We start from the raw sequence: 23,787 nt of genomic DNA on the forward strand, positions 1-23,787 counted from the left end.
CTTAGTGCTGTTGGGAGAAGCTACTGATATGTAAAATAGAATCTGGTTTGGATTGGAAGCATTACAGAAGTCAGATTAATCCGACAGTGGGTGGATTTTTGTAGAAAAAAAGGGCGGATTCTGTGAATTTTTAACCTGGGTGAGAGAAAGGGAATGAACTGATCCTCCCTTCCTACTGCACAGAAAACTAGGATGGGGAGTTAGTGAAATCCCACAAGCGGCTCCTTGTTAAAAAAGAAGTTAAGCTTCCCTTTCCCGTCGCCACTCATCAGAGGACAAGCAAATCATTATGTACAAGGGATTCGAGTGCATTTATATAAAAAGAGAGAGAAAGGGGGGAAGGGTAAGGCGGGATGTGTTGTGGAGTGGAGGCGGGCAGGGCGTTTGAAATGGACAGAGAGGACAGACAGAGGGAGTGTGTGATACTGACAAAACCATCCCCTTTGCTCAGGGAAACTCCGCTCAGACTGGTTACTGCACACACTCATACAACCAATGAACAGGAACTCAGCACAGTGTGGTGACATCAGCGGGACAAAAAGGGGGGCTCTATCCGACTTCTGTAGTCGCTGACTCACGCTTCTTGCACTTATTACTGATCCCACACCTCCCCCATCCCTCTGTGTATGTGTATTGTACCTTTACACCAAAGAAGAGGGACAAGACTGAGTGTAGCCGAGCCCTTAAGAATCCAACTGGTGTTTTGGGTGGGTGCCAAGAAGCTGGAACCGAGATTCTCTTTGCCTCCTGTCCTGGTAGCTTGGTGAGTACGTTTAGCCTTTTGTCTGCAATGGAACTGTAACCCCCTTCTTGAAAGAAATGTGGGACTGGTTTAGGAGCAGAAAAAGCGGGAAGTTTGCAATTATCAGGGCTGCTGCTGATCTGAGTTTTAACAAGTCCTTGCACAGTCATACACAGACTCTTAAAGCAATGTTACCCATTTCCTCCCAGAAGAGTCGAATGATAATTTGTTGAAATTTTAAAAAAAAATCCTCTGCCACTTTTTCTTTCCAAACTCTCTCCCTGTTCTCAAGTCATTAATTCTTGCTGGAGTAAATTAATTCTTGCTGGAGCGGCCCGATGGCACAGTGGTTAGCATTGCTGCCAGGGACAGCGGGGACCCGGGTTCAATTCCGGCCTTGGGTCACTGTCTGTGTGGAGTTTGCATGTACTCCCCGTGTCTGTGTGGGTTTCCTCCGGGTGCTCCGGTTTCCTCCCACACTCCAAAAGATGTGTAGATTAGATTGACCATGCTAAATTGCCCCTTATTGTCAGGGGGACTAGCTAGGGTGAATATGTGGGATTCTGGGGATAGGGCCTAGGTGGAATTGTGGTCGGTGCAGACTCGAGGGGCCAAAAAGGCCTCCTTCTGCACTTTAGGGACTCTGTGATTCTAAAGAGTTCACCCTCCAAATAGATATCACTTCTGCTTCAGTCAAGACAGCATGTGTGCCAGTAAGCTGATTTGACTGGGGGTTGAGGGCTATGTCAAGGGTCTGACCAAGCCCAAGATGGGGTGCAGTGTCTTTTCTTGGAGCTTTCGTAGAATCATAGCATGATTTGGGGTGGTGCAGTGGTTAGCACTGCTGCCTCACAGTGCCAGGAACCCGGGTTCGATTCTGGCCTCAGGTGACTGTACATTCTCCCCATGTCTGTGTGGGTTTCCTCCACCTGCTCTGGTTTCCTCCCACAGTCCAAAGATGTGCAGGTTCGGTGGATTAGCCATGCTAAATTGCCCATTAGTGTCCCAAGATGTGCAGATTAGGTGGCTTAGTCATGGTAAATGTGTGGGGTTGCAGGAATAGAGTGGGGAGAGGGCCTGGGTAGGATAGCCTGTCAGCGGGTTGAGGCAGACGTGATGGGCTGAATGGTCTCCTTCTGCATTGTTGTGATCCCTACGGTACTGAAGGGTAGGATACTCTGTCGGAGGGTTGAGGTAGATTCAATGTGAACTCTGCAGTCCAGAAGAGGTTGTTTGGCCCATTGACTCTCTGACAAAGATGAATGTTTGGAATCTGGATTTTCCATGAGTCTCCAACAAAGGCATTCCTTGTGTTTAAAAAAAGAATGGTTCTTCTTTCCTCAATATTCTCCCCTTAACTCAGGTCTGCACTGACCCTCTGACAGAGTATCTTACCTAGGCGCTCTCCCTTGCCCTATCCCTGTAACCCCTTTGGCTAATTCACCTAACCTGCCCATCTTGGGGCACTCATGGGCAACTTAGCATGGCCAATCTATTGTGTTCGTTTTTCACGAGACTCTTCTGTCCTTGATACAAAGGCAAACACCAAGCATTGTCAGAATCAAAGTTCTTTATTTGTCCTACACCTGTGGGCTGGCTAAGCTTTGCTACTCACCTTCCACTCAGTGCTGGAAGTCAGTTAGCAAGAAGTGCCCCGGAGTAACAAAGCTGAACCCTTTTTTATACAGTTTGTATCAAGTAGATGTGATTTCAAACAAGGCTTAAGCACACATCATCCGATTCAATCAAAAACGAATAGCAAAGGGAAGTAGTTACATAAGGAAGAACGCATTTACTAGTAACGACCCTCACCCATCAGAACATAAGCATAACGTCTTTAAGATACGCTATCTGTTAGTGCAAAAGAGAACATTGTCATGTACTTGGCTACACACACACCCCAGCCGTGCCCAGCAAACTGGAGCCTGTAGTTATCTTGTTTTGTCAGTTTGTTCCCATGCGCCGTTTCTCTGCCGTTCTTGCAAGCCCAATAGTTTATCCTGCCCTTTACAATGGACATTAACTCTTTAATATCTCAAATCCACCTAATCTGCATGTCTTTGGAGTCTTGTCTGTCTAGTGGGGAGCAGGAAATGGATTCAGTTTAAATTTTTGGCCTCTTTTAAGGCCAAACCAAATAAACAAACTCAAGTTAAATCAGGACAAAGTAAAAGGGGCAGCTCCCCTACAGGAAGGGGAACAGCCCGAACAAAATCAAAGTGCAAAGGAAACTTGAGAAACGACAAATTAAAATGTGATTATTAGGGTCAGTAATGCACCCCAGCCCCTGCGGTGCCCAATGGGCGTGGAAGGCGCCAGCTGCGCCTGTGGACACTGCATGCTCCCTCTCCAGGGACACCTGGCCATGAATGTAGCCGCGGAAGAGGGGCAGACAGTGTGTGGATTTTTGGAGCAAGCAAGGAGATGGATTTGGGTCCACTCTGAGCCTTGGTTTTGTAACTTTAAGAATGGGGTAAAAAAAAGGCACAACTGAACATGAACTTGTTCTGACCCAATATATATTTTTTATTATGTACCAAGGGCTCATGTGCCCAGAATGATAATTTATTCTGAGGTCATTAGTTGCCTATCCCTGCTGTTGCTTCCACAATGAAGCTCATCTGGACCACGGTTTATCAACCTTCAATCCAGTAATTTCAAGTATTACCTCTTTATTTAGACCAATTTCTTCTAGTTCCTCAGTTACACAGGTTCTTTGGTCACCTATTCATAGAGTTTTACAGAACATTGTCTCTGTGCTGGTCATTGAGCATCTATCTATTCTAACCGCATTTTCTGGGAGATTTTCTGTCCCTTCTTCCATGAAGATATTTCCAACATAAAAGTTTATTTTCTCTGCCATTTCCCAGTTCTCATAGAAGAGAATCACAGAATCTGTACAGTGTAAAGCAGGCCATTCGGCCCATCGACTCTCCACCGACTCTCTGATAAAGTAGCATACCCAAGCCCTCTTCCCAGCTCTATCCCCATAACTCCGCAAGTTTACCATGGCCAATCCACCTAACGTACACATGTTTGGACTGTGGGAGGAAACCGAAGCACCTGCTAGAACCCATGCAGACATGGGGAAAATGTGCAAACTCCACGCAGACAAAGATGAGGAGTAATTTCTTCAGCCAGAGAGTGGTGAATCTGTGGAACTGTTTGCTGCAGAAGGCTCTGGAGGCCAGGTCATTGAGCGTCTTTAAGACAGAGATAGGTTTCTCATTTAATAAGGGAGCGTAAGGGGTTATGGGGATGAGAAAAACATCAGCCATGATTGAATGATGGAGCACACACGATGGGCTGAGTGGCCTCATTCTGCTCCTATGTCTTATGGACAGAGTCATCTAAGCTTGGAACTGAACTCAGGTGCCTGGCGCTGTGAGGCAGCAGTGCTGACCACTGTGCCACCCATGTTCTCAATTATAAATTCTCCTGTTTTCCCCCCTCCATCTGTATGCTCTATTTAAAGGTACGTATGCACATCATAATGCAACATGCCTCTTTGTTCCAAACCAAAGAGTTACCCTAAAGAATCAAGGGGAAACTAACATGATGGGAGTTTTCCCATTCCGCCGGTCAAGGGAATTGTAGCAGGAAGGGTGGGGTGGGTTGGGGTGCGAGACATGCAAAGGTCCATCAACCTCGGGTGGGATTTTTTCCAGTTTCGTGGCGAGTGTGGCTGGAAAATCCCACCAGAGTGCCTGAATGTGCAACACGTTTATGAGTCTCTGAATTGTACTGGCCGTTTGTATATCTTTGATTTGATTTATTAGTTTGGCACATGAGTTAGTACATAGTGAAAAGTATTGTTTCCTGGGCGTTGTACAGACGAGCATATCGGTCATAGAGAAGGAAAGGAGAGAGTGCAGAATGTGGTGTTACAGTCATAGCTAGGGTGTAGAGAAAGATCAACTTAATGTGAGGTAGGTCCATTCAAAAGTCTGACGGCAGCAGGGAAGAAGCTGTGCTTGAGTTGGTTGGTACGTGACCTCAGACTTTTGATTCTTTTCCCCAACTCCCCTCTCCCCCCAACCTCACCGGGCTATGATTCCCATGGCATCAAACTTAGAAGCAGGAATAGGCCATTCGGCCCTTCGAAGTTGCTCCACCATTGATCTGATCATTGCTGATCATCAAATTCAACATCCTGATTTCCCCCCCCCCACCATATCCCAAAATCCCTTTAGCCCCTAGAACTACATCTAATTTCTTGAAATCAGACAATGTTTTGGCCTCAACTAGTGTTTGTAGTGAATTCCACACATTCACCACCCTCACCTCACCTCAGTCCTAAAAGGTTTACTCCCTATCCTCAAACTATGACCCCTAGTTCTGGTCTTTCCCACCATCGGGAACATGCTGGATCTTCCCTGTCTGACGCTGTCAGAATTTTATGCCCTCTGAAAATGGAAGGGATGGGAAAATTCTGGTGTCCGAGTTCATTTCTGTAATGGTCTTTGGAACGACTCTGGCCCATGTGCCAATCACTATCTTCCATAATTGCTACGGTACAGGATCATTAGGTGTTTACCGTTGCATCACATGACACTTAGACGTCCTGAAATGGTCAACATGCGGGATCTCTTCCATGTTTCAAAAGTCCATGACATTTATCTCGGGATCTAGGGAGATAACTACAATTTCTGATGGATTAGCCATGTGGGTTAGGGAATCAGAAATGGCTATCCAGCTTGAAGCATAAGTCACATTTGTAGCCTTGCATTTTGACCAGTAGGTGTTGCAAACTTGGGGGTGCACAAGTTCGGGGTTTGTGCCAGGTCACTTCACCTGGTTTATGGTTGGTTCCCATGACAAACTTCTTTCCGAATAGGTAAGAGTGGAACCACTGGCTGATGATTTGATTTGATTTATTATTGTCACATGTATACAGTGAAAAGTATTGTTTTTGCGTGCTCTACAGACAAAGCATAGAGAAGGAAACGAAAGAGTTCAGAATGTAGTGTTACAGTCATAGCTAGGGTGTAGAGAAAGATCAGCTCAATTTAAGGGAGATCCATTGAAAAATCTGATGGCAGTAGGAAAGAAGCTGTTCTTGAGTCAGTTGGTACATGACCTCTTGTATCATTTTCCTGACAGAAGAGAGAACGTCCGAGGTGCGTAGGGTCTTTGGTTATGCTGACAGCTTTCCCAAGGCAGTGGGAAGTGTAGACAGAGTCAATGGGTGGCAGACTGATTTGCGTGATGGATTGGGCTACGTTCAAAACCTTTCGCAGTTTCTTGCAGTCTTGGGCAGAGCAGGAGCCAAACCAAGCTGTGATACATCTGGAAAGGATGCTTCCAATAACACATCTGTAAAAATTCATGAGCGTCATCGTGGACATGCTGAATTTCCTTAGCTTCATGAGAAAGTAGAGGCATTGGTGGGCTTTCTTAACTATAGTGTCAGCGTGGAGGGTCAGTTGTTGGTGATCTGGGGACCTAGAAGCTCAAAGCACTCGACCATTTCCACTTCATGGGGTACGTCCTCCATCACACTTCCTGAAATTGATAACTATCTCCCTCATTTTACTGACATTGGGCCTGAGTCCCAATCAGGGTTTTGTACTCTACATTGAAATAATTAACTGAGAAATTGATAAGCTCTTGGGAGCAATAAATATAAAAGCAATAGCTTCCCAATCTGGAGCTTATGACTGCTGGCAAATGCAATTTAGTTCTGAGCTGCAGTACCTTTTGTGGCCACTGCCTCAGCTAGTCACAAACTGGTTCCTGACCTGCAATGGTGGCGCTGTTGAGCTGTGTTTCCTTTCCGGGTTACTGTGATTTTGGTGGGAGATGGAGATGTCTGCTTCAGGAAGTAAGTGATACAATGTAGAAAGCTTTTTGATTTATAGTTTTCTATTAGCTGGTTGTTGATTTTATCCCAGGCGGCAATATTTCGCTCCAGCACTAATGATTTCTCCTGTCTGAGGTCTGCCGCTTAAATTTGCAAAGACTTTTACAAACTAAAGTCTCCCAAATTTGAACAATCTTACTGGGACTCGATGCTGCTGACTCGAGTGCGGTTTGATTTGATTTTATTTGTTGTCACATCTACTGGGATACGTAAGAAGTCTCACAACGGGTTTATTTGGAATCACAAGCATTTGCAGTGCTGCTCCTTCATCAGGTGAGGTTCACAAACACGGCTTATATAGACAGACACAATTGTAAGATAATTACAGATTGAAATGTGAAGAATTGTCAGAATGCGAGTCTTCATATTCTTCACATTCCAATCTTTAATTATCTTGCAATTGTGCCTTTGCTTATATATGACGTGTTTGTGAACTAACCTCCACTCATCTGGTGAAGGAGCGGCGCTCCGAAAGCTCGTGATTAAACCTGTCGGACTTTAACCTGGTGTTGTGACACTTCTTACTGTATTTACCCCAGTCCAACGCCGACATTGCCATGTCAAAGGGGGTATGGGCACGGATTGTGCTATTCGCCTCACGCCCGACTTTACCAAATTTTCATAGCCGGAAATGCAATGGTAAAATCGGGTCCTCCGAGTTAAATTATAACCAGGAATGCACAAGAGACCAGAATGGAGGAGTGTGAAGATCTCCAAAGGCTGGAGAAGGCCACACATGAGGTGGAGATGCCGGCGTTGGACTGGGGTAAGCACAGTAAGAAGTCTCACGACACCAGGTTAAAGTCCAACAGGTTTATTTGGTAGTAAACACCACTAGCTTTTGGGGTTTGCACCTTTTTGACTTGATGAATGTAAAGACTCGCATTCTAATCAGTATTCTGTAAACTGAGTGTGTGCCTTTATTTGTCCTGTTTGTGATCAGAACTCCCCACTCACCTGATGAAGGAGCAGCGGTCCGAAAGCTAATGGCATTTACTACCAGATAAACCTGTTGGACTTTAACCTGGTGTTGTGAAACTTCTTACTATGAAGGCCACACGGCCAGATCATTTTTCCTTCACACGTGATTATCTGACATCCCTTTAGAAACTCCTCTGCTCCACTATCAATCATAGTGAACCCACAGGTTTTAGAAGAAGTTTTAATCTCAGATTTTCATCAGGTTTAAGAGCGAAACTGGTGCAGACTTGAACGCTGAACCACTTGAAGGCTCATGATGTGATCGTTGGACTGGGGTGGGCACAGTAAGAAGTCTCACAACACCCGGTTAAAGTCCAACAGGTTTATTTGGTAGCACGAGCTTTCGGAGTGCTGCTCCTTCATCAGGCTGAAGGGGCAGTGCTCCCAAAGTTTGTGCTACCAAATAAACCTGTTGGACGTTAACCTGGTTGTTGCGAAACTTCTTACTGCACTCAAAAGGTGCCTGTCAGCACTCAATCTTATCTGGTCAGCATGGTTTCAGCTTGATAGGAAGTGATTTCATGGACTAATTTTAGATGCTGTATCTGGAAAAATAGACTGACTCATCTCAGCTGTGGTGGACTGCAAAAAAACTACTGTTGCCAAACCCCAGGATGTCGTTCCACGTGATGTACTGACCGTTTTATTTTCAGACGGTCCTCTTTTTAGAGGCTGTACCAGTGGGTTACTCAGCAGCCGCTTAGTTACATACTTGCTCTTAATTTTATGTCAGTATATTTCGCTGTTACCTCCAACGACACCAAAGTCATTCCTTTAAAAAGTTGGGCGGCACGGTGGCGCACTGGTTAGCACTGCTGCCTCGCAGCGCCAGGGACCCAGGTTCAATTCCAGCCCTGGGTGACTGTCTGTTTGGAGTCGGCATGTTCTTGCCATGTTGGTGGGCTGTATGAGGGCACAGTGGCTGGCAGTGCTGCCCCTCAGTGCCGTAGACCTGGCTTCGATTCTGGCGTTGGGTCACTGTCTGTGTGGAGTTTGCACATTCTCCCCACGTCTGCGTGGATTTCCTCCGGGTGCTCCGGTTTCCTCCCACACTCCGAAGATGTGCGGGTTAGGTGGATTGACCATGCTAAATTGTTCCTTAGTGTTGGGGGCTGGGCAGAGCAAATATGTGGGATTACAAGGATAGGGCCTGGGTGGGATTGTTGTTGGGTCCTCAAAGGGATGCCATAGCGGTTAGCACTGCTGCCTCTCAGCGCCAGGAACCTGAGTTCAATTCTGGTCTCAGGTCACTGTCTACGTGGAGTTTGCACATTCTCCCCATGTCTGCATAGGTTTCATCCTCCTGTCGAAAGATGTGCCAGTCAAGCTGATTGGCCATGCTAACTTGCCCTTTAGTGTCAGGGGATTAACAGTGTAAGTAAGTGAGGTTACGGGGATAGGGCCTAGGTGGGATTATTGTTGGCGCAAACCCAATGGGCTGAATGGTCTCCTTCTGCACTTTAGGGATTCGATGATTCATTGAACTTTGTGGCACTGATGTTTTTGGGAGCCTAACAACTAGCAAAACAGCTCCAGATTACTAATTAATAATTATCCGGCCCCTCACCCTGCAGTGACTTTGCTGCTTTACGTTGCAACATGCACGCAATTCCTTAACTCTTCAAACTTTCTTGTCTTCACCCATTCCCATCCCTGAAAGTGGAAATGACCTTTGCATGAACTTTGTCTCTGAGCTGGTGAGCTTTTCAGAGGGCAGACAGAGAGGGTGGGCTATAACACATCATCGCTACTAATCCTGGGTCACACCTATGTGCTATGTTGGTTTGAGCTGTGTCTGTCCTGTTTAGATCTGCTGTGCCACATGCTCAAATGGTCTCTCAGTACAGTGCGAACATAAATATAGAGTGCCGAGAATGTTTGTACTGTGCCACTCGAAACATTAACCACAGCAGCGATTACGAGTGAGCTTGACTTGCTTGGTGCTGAGGGTTTCTTGAGCTTTATAACCCAGGTTTGGGAAAGTCAGAACTGCTTACTCATTGGACCTGCAAAAATCCGACACTCACTCCAGCTTCCATTCCCACCCCCCACTTCCCCCACTCTTCCCTTTTGAAGATGCACTTGTGAAGTTTGTTGTTCATAGAATCATAGAACCCCTACAGTGCAGAAAGAGGCCCTTCGGCCCATCGAGTCTGCACCGAGCACAATCCCACCCAGGCCCTACCCCCACATCTCATACCCACTTATCCCTCTAACCTACGCATCCCTGGACACCAAGGGGCAATTTCTTAGCACAGCCAATCAACCGAACCTGTACATCTTTGGACTGAGAGAGGAAACCGGAGTACCCGGAGGAAACCCACGCAGACATGAGGAGAATGCGCAAACTCCACACAGACAGTGACCCGATCCGAGAATCGAACCCAGGACCCTGGAGCTGTGAAGCAGCAGTGTTAACCACTGTGCTGCCCAATGTCTAGTTAAGTGGGAAGACAGTCACATTGTGACAATGTCACAACTAGGAATCCAGTGGCACAGGCTCGTGCCCTGTGGTTATGGATTCAAGTCCCACCGTGGCAGCTGGTGGAATTTAAATTCGATGAAAAATCTGGAATTAAAACCGGTGACATTGTTGACTGTTGTAGAAACTCACCTGTTTCACTAATATGTGACTGGAAATCTGCAGTAATATGGTGACTCTTGACTTCGGTCCGGCCCGTGAAAGAATAGAAACAATGGGGCCATGATTTATTGTCCTTGAACCTACAAGGTCATTTCAAAGGACATTTAAGAATTGTAGAATCCGTACTGCGCAGAAGCAGGCCAATCAATCCATCAAATCTGCACCGACTCTCCAACAGAGCATCCCACTCGGACCTTATCCTGGTAACCCCATGTATTTTCCCTGCTAATCCCCCTAACCTGCACATCTTTGGACACTGAGGGGCAATTTACCGTGGCCAATCCACCTAACGTACACACCTTTGGACACTAAGGGGCAATTTGGCATGGCCAATCCACCTAACCTGCATGTTTTTAGACTGTGGGAGGAAACCGAAGCACCCGGAGGAAACCCACGCAGACATGGGAAGAACGTGCAAACTTGACACAGTCACTCAAGGTCAGAATTGAATCTGGGTCCTTGGCACTGTGAGGCAGCAGTGCTGTGCCACCATGCCACTCATTTGCCACCGTACCACCCACATTGTCAACCACATTGCTGTGTGTCTGGTATCACATGCAGACCAGACCAGGTAAATAGGGTTTTTACAACACGGGTTTCGTGGTTCCATCCTTAGACTTTTAATTCCAGATTTTCTTTACATAATTCAAAACCCAACATTTGCCGTGTTGGGATTTGAACCTGGGTCTCCAGAACATTAGCCTGGCCTCTGGGTTACCAGTGATAATACCACTGTGCCACCACCTCCCCATTTACTTCCTGTTTTGAAATGACCTATTGAGGGCAGTTAGAGAGGGGCAGCAAGTGTCAGTGACACATTACCTGAAAGGATAAGTTTAAAGATGGCTTAATTGGGCTTCAGATGGCCTTATGTTGGTTGAGAGATTTCCTCTGAAGATCTCTTTGCTTCTCTTCACATACTGCCATTAGATCTTGTGTGTCCTTCTGAATGGTTTGACCGGAGGGAGTGATCTTCCATCCCGCTGTGCGCAGTGGGTCTGGAGAATCATGTTGGGGGGGGGGTGGGGTGATTTGTGGGGTTTCTCTGAATTTTGCACCCTACTAGTGTCTCCCAGCCCAGGAATCGGTGGGGAGGTGGGGCTTTCATTATTTTAAATGCTAGCCTTGCCTCCTCGCTGGTTTCCTGCATGGAACAGACTGTGCCGGAAATCTGGTGCTGGGAGAAGCTGGCGAGGGCATGAATACTGGCAAGAAGCCGGCAAGTTGCCCATTGCGTGACTTTCCTGGCCCGCTGCGTTACAAAATTAGCGCAGCAGGATGGGAAAATCACTCCCTTAATGTCTCATCCAGAAACCTCTGATCACTGCATGGAGAAATGGCCAAACGGTGGACTTAACCGATCAGTCAAACCAAACTAACATTTAATTCCACAGCCTGTCAGTGTTATTCGGAGAATAGCTCCAACATTAAAAGATGACTGACATAAGAACATAAGAACATAAGAACATAAGAAATAGGAGCAGGAGTAGGCCATCTAGCCCTTCGAGCCTGCCCCGCCATTCAATAAGATCATGGCTGATCTGTCGTGGCTCAGTTCCACTTTCCCGCCCTCTCCCCATAACCCTCAATCCCCTCTCTTATCAAGAACCCATCAACCCGCTTCTTAAAAATATTTAGCGAGGCAGCCTCCACCACTTCAACGGGCAGAGAATTCCAGAGATTCACCACCCTTTGAGTGAAGAAGTTCCTCCTCAACTCCGTTCTAAACCGCCTCCCCTTTATCTTGAGGCTGTGCCCCCTAGTCCTACTGTCTTTTTTGAGCGGGAAGAGTCTCTCCACCTCTATCCTATCCATCCCATTCATCATCTTATACGTCTCAATGAGATCTCCCCTCATTCTTCTAAACTCTAACGTAAGGATATAAAGATGTGGAAGAGCATTGTTTATTGTGTACTCAGGACTCCTCTGAATTGTAACCAATGTGGAAATTTGGGGTGACACTGTGGTTATCTCAGTTGCCTCACAGCACGAGGGACCCGGGTTCAATTCCATCTTTGGGTAACTGTCTGTGTGGACTTTGCATGTTCCCCCTGTGTCTATGTGCATTTCTTCCGGGTGCTCTGGTTTCCTCCCACAGTCTGAAAGATGTGCAGGTTAGGTGGATTGGCCATGCTAAATTGCTCCTTAGTGTCCAAAGATGTGCAGGTTAGGTGGATTGGCCATGCTAAATTGCTCCTTAGTACCTAAAGTTTGTTGGTTAAGTGTATTGGCCGTGCAAAATTGTCCCTTAGTATCTAAAGTTTGCTGGTTAAGTGGATTGGCCATGCTAAATTGTCCCTTAGTGTCCTAAAGATGTGCAGGATAGTGGGGTGAGCCTGGGTAGGGGTGGGGTTATTGGGATAGGGCATGGATGGGATGCTTTGTCAGAGAATCAGTGTAGACCTGATGGATTAAATGGCCTCCTTTTGCACTGTAGGCATTCTGCACACCGCAGCTTATCCCAGAGTTGATTTTTGTGAGGGAGGTTCGATCCTGGAAGCTTTCTCTCTCTGCTGGCTCCAGCTCTGAGCAGCGTCAGTCACTTGAGGTCGGGAATGATTCAAGGTGGAAAGTTTTTGAGTGTGAGTTGGCACTCTGTGTGTAACCGGGTGACCTGATAGAGTGGGTGGCCAGTGTAAATAGGCTGCTATATAAGGAGTTTGGAAAAGCAACCTACTATCAAGAAATCTACACTGGTATGCAGATGAAACATATAATTTGTGATTTAGCTTTGATGAAAAGATTAGCTGAGGCCCTTTCTGGTGAGGACAGTTGTTTTGGTTGAGAGAACAAGTGAACTCCAAGTTACTGCATTCTTTTTGCAGTAACTTATTGCAGTGTTAATGTAAGCCTGTTGTGGCACTAATAAATAAACTTTGAAAACTTTGCTGAGACAGCAACAATTTGTTAATTGAAGTTTATAATGGGGAGGTGATGGCCTAGTGGTATTAATCCAGAATCTCAGCTAATGTTCAGGACACAGGTTCGAATCCCGCCACGACAGATGATGGAATTTGAATCCGATTTTAAAAAAAATCTGGAATTAAGAACCTACTGATGACCACAAAGCCATTGTCAGAAAAACCCACCCTGGTTCACTAATGTCCTTTAGGGAAGGAAATCTGCCATCCTTACCTGGTCTGGCCTACATGAGACTCCAGGTCCACAGCAATGTGGTTGACTCTCAACTGCCCTCAGGCAACCACGGATGGGCAATAAGTGCTGGCCCAGCCAGCGACGCCCATGTCCCACGAATGAATAATAGAAATCAAAACTTTACCTATTGGAACCTTGAAATGCTATTTGGCTTAGCTGTGTTACCAATTCAGTTCTGTCAGAGATCTGTCTGCCCTTTGCAGTGTCAATTGTGACCCAGAAGCAATAGAAACTTGGAATCGCACTGTGCAAAAGAGGCCCTTCAGCCCATCGGGTCTGCAAGAAACACCCGCCTAATCCCATTTACCTGCACTTGGCCCATAGCCCTGAGTGTTATGATGTGCCAAATGCTCATCCAAGTACTTTTTAAAGGATGTGAGGCAGCCCACCACCACCACTCTCCCAGGCGGCGCATTCCAGACAGTCACTGCCCTCTGAGTAAGAAAGGTTTTTCCTCACATTCCCCACTAAATCTCCTGCCTGTCACCTTGGACCTGCGTCCCCGTGTAATGTTTACATACTTCAAAAGTGTCCAAAGTTTGCAATGTGGGAAGGCAAGGTGTAAAAGTAGGCGTAATCACATAGCGGTGGCCTGGAGGCGTTAACAGGGGATTATGATTCACTTTAACGTTCACTTATTAAAGCCAGAAATAGGCTTACATTAACACTGCAATGAAGTTACTGTGAAGTTCCCCTAGTCGCCACACTCCGATGCCTGTTTGGGTGCACTGAGGGAGAATTTAGCACGGCCAATGCACCTATCTTTCAGACTGTGGGAGGAAACCCACACAGACATGGGGAGAACGTGTAGACTCCGCACAGACAGTGACCCAAGCCAGGAATTGAATCCGGGTCCCTGGCACTATGAGACAGCAGTGCCACCATGCCACACTATACGCTGCCCGCTCATTTCAGTGGGAACCAGAGTTGATTCACCTGTTCTGTACCCCGGGGTTTGTTGCGCCTGCTTCACTGAGGCTCGAGCAACAGACCAAGGAACAAGATCAAAGATCAGCCAAAGCCCCATTTGAAACCCTCGCTTAGCCCTTCAAGCGAAGGGGTAATGAGAGTGCTGTAAATTACTGTACACCCTGACACTGCTGACCACTGTGCCACCTCAGAGGCTAACAGCGGGATTTCATGGTCTCGCTTCTCAAAACTGTAAAATACTGCCCAAGTCAACAGACCTTCCCATTCCTGCTCCGATTCCCACAGTGGGAGGGACGGTAAAATTCCAGCTTGTGATTAACAACACAAGAAGCAAACGTAAGGCTCCTGTGCTATAAACTCCAATGGTCAGTTGTGGTGGGATTGTTTGAGAGGTTGGCTGAATCACTAAAGCACTGATTTTTTAAGTAGCGTTTTTATGGTGCATTTGTACCAATTTGCTAAACATAGTCACCGTGGTAGTACACAGATGACCATGAGAAGGGGGCTGGTATTTGATAAGGAATTTTACCATCCCACCCGCTATGGTAATCAGAGCGGGCTAGGGGCGGAACTTGGGAACGTCTGTCGACCTCGGGGTGGGGGGGAGTGCAGAATTGTATAGTTTTGGGATGAGCGAGGCCATAAAATCCTACTGTTTGTCTCTGGGATGGCACAGTGGTCAGCAGACTTTTCACATATGAGGTGTTTTAAATCTTCCCCCAATCTGTTTCTAGAATTGTAGAATCCTGACTGTGCAGAGGGAGGCCATTCAGCCCATTGAGTCTGCACCAATCACAATCCATCCAGGCCCTATCCCCGTACCCCCACGTATTTACCCTGCTAATCCCCCTGATACTAAGGGGCAATTTAGCATGGCCAATCCACCTAACCTGCACATCTCAGGATACTAAGGGGTAATTTAGCATGGTCATTCTACCTAATTTACACATCTTTGGACACTAAAGGACAATTTAACATGGTCAATCCACCTAATCTATACATCTCAGAACACTAAGGGGCAATTTAGCGCGGCCAATCCACCTAACCTGCACATCTTTTGATTGTGGGAGGAAACTGGAACACCTGGAGGAAACCCACGCAGACATGGGGAGAACGTGCAAACTCCACACAGACAATGACCTGAGGCCAGAATTGAACCTGGGTCCCCGGCGCTGTGAGGCAGCAGTGCTGACCACGGTACCTCCGTGCCGTTTAGTAATCAGAAACAAACGATGAGGAATGGTTTCAAGTTTTTTTTTTAACAATCTTGGTTGGTTTCAAAGATGTGCTGCTGGTTTTACTGCCGTCCTCTTGTGTGACGTTATGGCGTGCTCTGGATTTATGGTTCATTATGATATCCTCAGTCGATATTTGTACCTGTTCCGCGTCCCCCGCTTACTGAGCGTGTCTGCAATGAGCCCAGTAAAAAAGTCATTACATTTTCTAACCACGGTTTACAAAGCTGGCCATTAGAGACCATTAAATTGGAGTGTTTCGTGTGGTGTTAGATGCTTACTTTGCTGGGGTTGGTTTAGCTCTGTTGGCTGGATGGCTGGTTTGTGATGCAGAGTGGTGCCAACAGTGGGAGTTCAATTCCCGTACCAGCTGAGGTTATTCATGAGGGCCCTGCCTTCTCAACTTTGCCCCTTGCTGAAGGCATGAGATTAAAACCCACCAGTCAGTTCTGCCCCCTCAAAGGGGGGAGAGCAGCCTATGGTGGTCTGGCACTATGGCATCTTTACAGTTACCTGCTCCTATTATTTGAAAAAGAGCTCCCATTTGTGGAAGAAACACTTTGGAAAATCTCATTGGTAGAAGCAAAGCAATTAAAGTTTTCGAGTTTATTTATTAGTCACAAGTAAGGCTTATATTAACACTGCAGTGAAGTTACTGTGAAATTCCCCTAGTCACCACAGTCCACCTGTTCGGGTCAGTGCATCTACCCAGCACGTCTTTCGGACCATGGGAGGAAAGTGGAATACCCGGAGGAAACCCGCGCAGACACGCGAAGAACGTGCAGACTCCACACAGACAGTGACCCAAGCCGGGAATCGAATCCGGGTCCGTGGTGCTGTGAGGCAGCAGTGCTAACCACCGTGCTACCGGCAACCTAAACCGATGTTTCAATTTACTAATTTTAATTTATTAATTCAACCAGCTGTTCCCTTCTAATCCAGGTTGTGAGATTAGTTTAACAGATTGGCTGTTGTGTGACAACTAGGGGCATCTCTTGATGCTATAGTTTAGAAAGCCCACCAATGCCTCTACTTTCTCAGGACACTAAGAAAATTTGGCATGTCTGCTCCCGCTCTCACCGATTTTTGCAGATGCGCCATAGAAAGCATCCTTTCCAGATGTATCACAGCTTGGTATGACTCTTGTTCTGACCAAGACCACAAGAAACTACAAACGGTTGTGAATGTAGCCCAGTCCGTCATGCAAACCAGTCTCCCATCCATTGACTCTGTCTACACTTGCCGCTGCCTCGGGAAAAGCAGCCAGCATAATCAAGGACCCCACACACCCCGGACATTCTCTATTCCACCTTCTTCCGTCGAGAAAAAGATGCAAAAGTCTGAGATCACATACCAAGCGACTCAAAAGTAGCTTCTTCCTTGCTGCCATCACGTTTGAATGGACATACCTTATATTTTGCTGATCTTTCTCTACACCCTAACTATGACTGAATACTACATTCTGCACTCTCTCCTTTCCTTCTCTCCTATGTACTCTATGAGCGGTATGCTTTGTTTGTATGGCATGCAAGAAGCAATATTTTTCACTGTATCCCAATACATGTGACAATAATAAATCAAATCCAAAACCAATGTATCCTTACCAATCTGAATGGTTGAAAAGATATGAACCTCTACATCCCTAAGTATTTCTGAATACTAACTAGGACCTGTTAACCAGTATGGCAGCACAGTGGTTCGCATTGCCTCCTCACAGCGCTAGGGACCCAGGTTCAATTCTGGCCTTGGGTGACTGTCTTTGTGGGTTTTACACTTTCACCCTGTGGGTTTCCTCCGGGTGCTTTGGTTTCTTCCCACAGTCCAAAGATGTTTGGGTTGGCCAGGCTAAATTGTCCCCTAGTGTCAGGGGGATCAGCAGGGTAACTGAGGGCTATGGGAATAGGGCATGGGTGGGATTGTAGTTGGTATAGAATCAATGGGCTGAATGATCTCCTTCTGTACTCTACTGCAGGGATTCTATGAACTTGCGTTAATATCAAGCCTTTATGTAAGACACTTTGCAGGTTTTTTTTAATTCTTTCCCAGGATGTGGGTATCTCTGACAAAGCTAGCAATTATTGTCCATCCTTAATTGCCCTTGAATTGGGTGCCTTGTAAGACAGTTTCAGAGAGCAATTAAGAATGAACCACATTGACCTTTGAGTCTTTCCTCTGGAGTCACAAGCAGTGCAGGCCAGGTTAAGAATGGCTGGTTTCTCTTCCCTGAAGGACAATAGTAATCCAATTTTTTTTTATATAACTTAAGAAAAATGTCTCCATGGTCACCATTACTGAGGTTAGCTTTTAATTGCAGACTGGTTGGATTCCTGGGGTGGGATTTGAACCTGGGTTCTTGGAGCATTAGCCTGGTTCTCTGGATTTCTGGGTATTACGCCCCCATCTTATCCCCCATGTGACATTGAGCCATGCAAGATGTTGCTTAAGTTTTAAGCTTGAAGTCTATTTATTAATGTCATAAGTAGGCTTGTGTTAACACTGCAATGAAGTTACTGTGAATGTGGATTGACCAAGACGCATCAGAGTCCAGAGCAGGAAGAATGAAAGTTGGAATTTTACCATCCTGCCCGTCATGGGAATCGAAGTGGGCGAGGGGTGGATCATAGGTTAATTTACACTCAGTTGTGACAAGTGAGGTTGTAAAATCCTGCCCGCGTGGTTTTTTTGGAAGGTTGTAAGACTGGAAGACTTGGGATGAGGCCAAGAAATTGATTTTGATCTGATTTGATTTATTTTTGTCACATGTATTAACATACAGTGAAAAGTATTGTTTCTTGCGCGCTATACAGACAAAGCAAGAAGGAGAGGAGAGCATGCAGAATGTAGTGTTACAGTCATAGCTAGGGTGTAGAGAAAGATCAACTTAGTGTGACGTAGGTCCATTCAAAAGTCTGACGGCAGCAGGGAAGAAGCTGTTCTTGAGTCGGTTGGTACGTGACCTCAGACTTTTGTATCATTTTCCTGGTGGAAGAGAGAATGTCCAGGATGTGTAGGGTCCTTGATTATGCTGGCTGCTTTTCCGAGGCAGCGGGAAGTGTAGACAGAGTCAATGGATGGGAGGCTGGTTTGGAAAGGTTTAAAGGCCAAAGATTAATTTATTAGTTCAAGGTTTAGTTTAACCTGGAAAAAGTTTCTGACTATCCATTCTGTCCATGCCCCTCATAATCTTGTAGACTTCTATCAGGTCACCCCTCAACCCTCGTCATTCCAGTCAGAACAAACCAAGTTTCTCCAACCTCTCCTCATAGCTAATGTCCTCCATAATAGACAACATCCTGGTAAATCTTTTCTGTACGCTCTCCAAAGTCTCCACATCCTTCTGGTAGTGTGGCAACCAGAATTGAACCTTATATTCCAAGTGTGGCCTAACCAAGGTTCTGTGAGCAATCTGTATTATGGTTGACTCTCAACAGCCCTCCGAGGGCAACTAGGGATGGGCAATATATGCTGTAAGAAGTCTCACAACACCAGGTTAAAGTCCAGCAGGTTTATTTGGGAGCAAGAGCCACTAGCTTGTGTCAATATGCGTGACCTTCTTGACGATCCTCTCCACTTGGAGCTGGCAATTTGATGGTAGCCATAATGTGGAGATGTCAGAGTTGGACTGGGGTAAATGTAGTAACTTCTTACTGTGTCTATCCCAGTCCAATGCCGACATCTCAATAAATGCTGGCCAGCCAGCAACGCCCATGTCCCATGAATGAAAGAGGAAAAAGCTACGTGTTTACTGTCTGTTCTGCTCCTCTGAGGTAATGGTGTGGGGCATCTGCCAGGTCGGAGGACGTTACTAAGCGTAGTGCACAGAATTATTTATCAGTGGGACTGAGCTTTCGATGTATTATAGCCAAACGAGGACTCATTTTGTTTTCAAAGGGTTAGACATTAACTATCAGTGAAAGAGTGTTATCCAATTTCAGCCTCTGCAGTGTAAATTGATTCCAGCTGTGGCTGGTTCATACTTTTTGGCTATCAGTCTATTGGGAAGAACTCTTGGCATTCTGGCTCCATTCTTTCACTATTTCACTGGGTTCTGTTGATGACTGTTGCTATTGTTTTGTGAAGTGTTGTCAGTGTCCAATATATACACAGCTTTGTGCAGCAAGCGCAAGATTTAGTACCAAGGAGAATGGGGATGAGAATCATATCAGCCATAATGGAGCAGACTCGATGGGCTGAGTGGCCTAATTCTGCTCCTATGTCATATGGTTTGCTGGAGTTCACCAGTGCCAGCTCTCAAACCAGGGTGGCATGGTGGCACAGTGGTTAGCACTGCTCCTCACAATGCCAGGGACCTGGGTTCAATTCCTGGCTTGGGTCACTGTCTGTGTGGAGTCTGCATATTTCCCCATGTTTGTGTGGGTTTCCTCCGGGTGCTCCAGTTTCCTCCCACAGTCCAAAGAGTGGCTGGTTAGGTGCATTGGCCGTGCTGAATTCTCCCTCAGTGTACCCGAACAGGCGCTGGAGTGTGGCAACTCAGAAACAAAAATCACAGAAACCCTACAGTGCAGAAAGAGGCCATTTGGCCCATTGAGTCTGCACTGACCACAGTCTCACCCAGGTCGTACATATTTACCTGCTAACCTACACATCTCAGGACACTAAGGGGCAATTTTAGCATAGCCAATCAACCTAACCCACACATCTTTGGACTGTGGGAAGAAACTAGAGCATCCAGAGGACATGCACGCAGACACGAGGAGAATGTGCAAACTCCACACAGTCAGTGACCCGAGCCGGGAATCGAACCCAGGTCCCGGAACCGTGCCGCCCCATTCTTGCGTGCAATTTTATTTATTTCTTTATTAGTCACAAGTAGGCTAACATTCACACTACAATGAAGTTGCTGTGAAAATCCCCTAGTCGCTACACTCCGGGGATGGGGATGATGATGGTTGTGTTGTCACTGAGTGTGTTTCCTCTGGTTGCTCTGGTTTCCTCCCACAGTGCAAAGAGCACAGGTTAGGTGGATTGGCCATGCTAAATCTTAGTGTCGGGGGGATTAGCTGGGTAAGTTAGCTGGGGTTAAGGGGAGGGGGCCTGGGTAGGATAGTTGTCAGTGCAGGCTCAGTGGGCTGAATAATCTCCTCCTGCATTCTTGTGATTGTATAATTTTTGTGTCAAGTAAAGTGATGGCTGGTGGCATTCTTTTTTTTAGCATCTTGAGCTGGCATCAGACATTCCCTCTGCAGATAGAGCATTGGCTGGTTAAGATAACAAAATAGCTAAAGCTTGGAGTTTGGGCAGATGGCCATTTCAGCTGGGTGACCTTTTCAGAGTCCCTGCCTTGACCTTCCTGAGTAATGAGCCTTGCTGGTTCAGCTAGGGGGTATGCTGAATTTGCATTTATATAGCAACTTTTCATAACCTTGGTACATTCCCCCAGTGCCTTTAGCAGCCACAGTAGTGCTTAACTTGCACAAAGCAAGTTCCCACAAACAACACGATAGTAACTGGATAATTTTGTTTTTCACTGTGTTAAGTTTTTTATTAGAATCTGGTTTTTGAATATGTTCCCAATCTCCTGGTCTGGTGCAGACACTCACCACCCTCTGTATGAAAAATTGCCCCTCTGGACACTTTTGTATCTCTCCCCTCTCACTTTAAACCTATGCCCTCTAATTTTAGACTCCCCTACCTTTGGGAAAAGATATTGACTATCTAGCTTGTCTGTGCCCCTCATTATTTTGTAAACCTCAATGAGATCACCCCTCAACCTCCTATGCTCCAGAGAAAAAAGTCCCAGCCTATCCAGCCTGTCTTATAACTCAAATCCATCAAGTCCCGGTAGCATCCTGGTAAATCTTTCCTGCACTCTTTCTAGTTTAATAATATCCTTTCTATAATAGGGTGACCAGAATTGCACACAGTATTCCAAGTGTGGCCTTACCAATGTCTTGCACAACTTCAACAAGACGTCCCAACTCCTGTATTCAATGTTCTGTCCAATGAAACCAACCATGCCGAAAGCCTTCTTCACCACTCTGTCCACCTGTGACTCCACTTTCAAGTAGTCAAGAACATGTACCCCTAGATCTCTTTGTTCTGTAACTCTCCCCAGTGCCCTACCATTAACTGAATAAGTCCTGCCCTGTTCAATCTACCAAAATGCATCACCTTGCATTTGTCTAAATTAAACTCCATTTGCCATTCGTCAGCCCACTGGCCTAATTGATCAAGATCCCATTGCAAATGGAGATAACTTTCTTCACTGTCCACTATGTCACCAATCTGAGTGCCATCTGCAAACTTACTTACCAGTCCCCTGTATTCTCATCCAAATCATTAATATGTGACAAATAACAGGGGACCTAGCACTGATCCCTGAGATACACTGCTGGTCACAGGCCTCCAGTTTGAAAAACAACTCTCTACAACCACTCTCTGGCTTCTGTCAAGAAGCCAATTTTGTATCCATTTTAGATACCTTACCCTGGATCCTGTGAGACTTAGCTTTATGCAACAACCTACCATATGGTACCTTGTCAAAGGCCTTGCTAAAGTCCATGTAGACAACATCAACTGCACTGCACTTATCTACCTTCTTGGTTACCCCTTCAAAAAACTCAATCAAATTTGTGAGACATGATTTTCTATTCACAAAGCCGTGTTGACTGTCTCTAATCAGTACTTGTGTCTCTAAATGCCTGTAGATCCTGTCTCTCAAAATACCTTCCAACAATTTACCCACCATAGATGTGAGGCTCACCGGCCTGTAGTTCCCAGGCTTTTCCTTACAGCCCTTTTTAAACAAATGCACAACATTTGCCACCCTCCAATCTTCAGGCACCTCACCCATGATAATCAATGATTCAAGTATCTCGGCTAGGAGACCGCAATTTCCTCCTTAGTCTCCCACAATGTCCTGGGATACACTTCAGGGGACTTATCTACCTTGATGTGCTTTAAGACTTCCAGCACCACCTCCTCTGGAATATGTACACTTATCAAGATATCATGATTTATTTCCCCAAGTTCCCTAACATCCATGCTTTTCTCAACAGTAAGATGGGTTAGGGGGATTGGCTATGCTAAATTGCCCCGTATTGCACAAAAGATGTGTAGGTGAGGTGGATTGGTCATGCTAAATTGTTCCTTTGTGTCAGGGAGACTAGCAGAGTAAATACATGGGGTCACAAGGACAGGGCCTGGGTGGGATTGTTGTCAGTACAGGCTCGATGGCCTCCTCCTGTACTATAAGGTTGCTAAGATTGTATTGTCCCAGCACTGTTCAAGCAAAACCAATTTTACCCAGTACTTGAGCCAGAGCCCCATGAATTCGACCCCATTTCACTGCCTCCAACCTTTGAGCCACTCATTCAACACTCTGATCTGAGTTAACTATGCCAACCTGCTTGTGTATCAGGTAATAATCCAGAGAACCACCTTTTGTGGTTCTGTTCTTTCATTTAGCTCCGAGCTGCTCACACTCGCTCAGCGGAACCTTTCTCTGAGCCCTATCAATGCTGTTGAAAGCTACATGGACCATGACTATGGGATTCTTCCCTTTACGTTCCATACTTCGAGCTGCTGTGCCTTCACTCTGACACTGGACTGGCAATATAGCCATTGGGATACATTGCTCTTGGCTGCAGAGAATAGTGTCCATCCCTCCACTGACTGTACCGTCCCCTGCCACAAACACTTTCCTTTCCCCAATGCCCACTTGAATGACCCCCCCCTGTACCCACAGTGCTGTGGTCAGTTTGCTCCTCCACCCAGCAATCCTACCTCTCATCCACACAAACTGTAAGGACCCCAAACCTGTTGATCTGCTGAAAGAGCTGACATTCAAAGAATAGCGAAGAACAAAGAAAAGTACAGCACAAGACCAGGCCCTTTGGCCCTCCAAGCCTTTGCCAATCATGATGCTTGCCTAAACTAAAACTGTACGCACTTACGGAGTCCATATCCTTCCATTCCCATCCTATTCATGTATTTGTCTAGTTGCCCCTCAAATGCCACTATCGTAAATGCTCCCGCCCCCTCCTGGGGCAACACATTCCAGACATTCACCACCCTCTGTGTAAAAAGACTTGCCTCGCACATCTCCTCTAAACTTTTCCCCACGCACCTTAAGTCTATGTCCCCTAGTACTTGACTTTCCTACCCTGGGAAAGAGCGTCTGACTATTCTCCATTGCTACCGATCAGATTCCCATTCCTGCCCCTCTTACCCTCCTGTCCCTGACCACAGGCTGAATCAAACCAAAAGAGATGTG

General features: G+C 46.2%; 1 protein-coding gene across 2 annotated transcripts in view; it reads left to right on the forward strand.

Moving 5' to 3' along the window:
- The first annotated feature begins 486 nt into the window (after positions 1–486).
- The window catches only part of cd276 (CD276 molecule), a 231,140-nt gene continuing 207,839 nt past the window's right edge, over positions 487–23,787 (forward strand). For both annotated transcript variants that reach the window (XM_080216223.1, XM_080216225.1), the window contains exon 1: positions 487–763. The gene's annotated coding sequence lies outside the window, so the exon portion shown is untranslated. The remainder of the gene's footprint in view (positions 764–23,787) is intronic.

The sequence above is a fragment of the Carcharhinus amblyrhynchos genome, chromosome 32 (genome assembly GCF_965287045.1).
Source record: "Carcharhinus amblyrhynchos chromosome 32, sCarAmb.v2.hapA, whole genome shotgun sequence".
Taxonomy (NCBI): domain Eukaryota; kingdom Metazoa; phylum Chordata; class Chondrichthyes; order Carcharhiniformes; family Carcharhinidae; genus Carcharhinus; species Carcharhinus amblyrhynchos.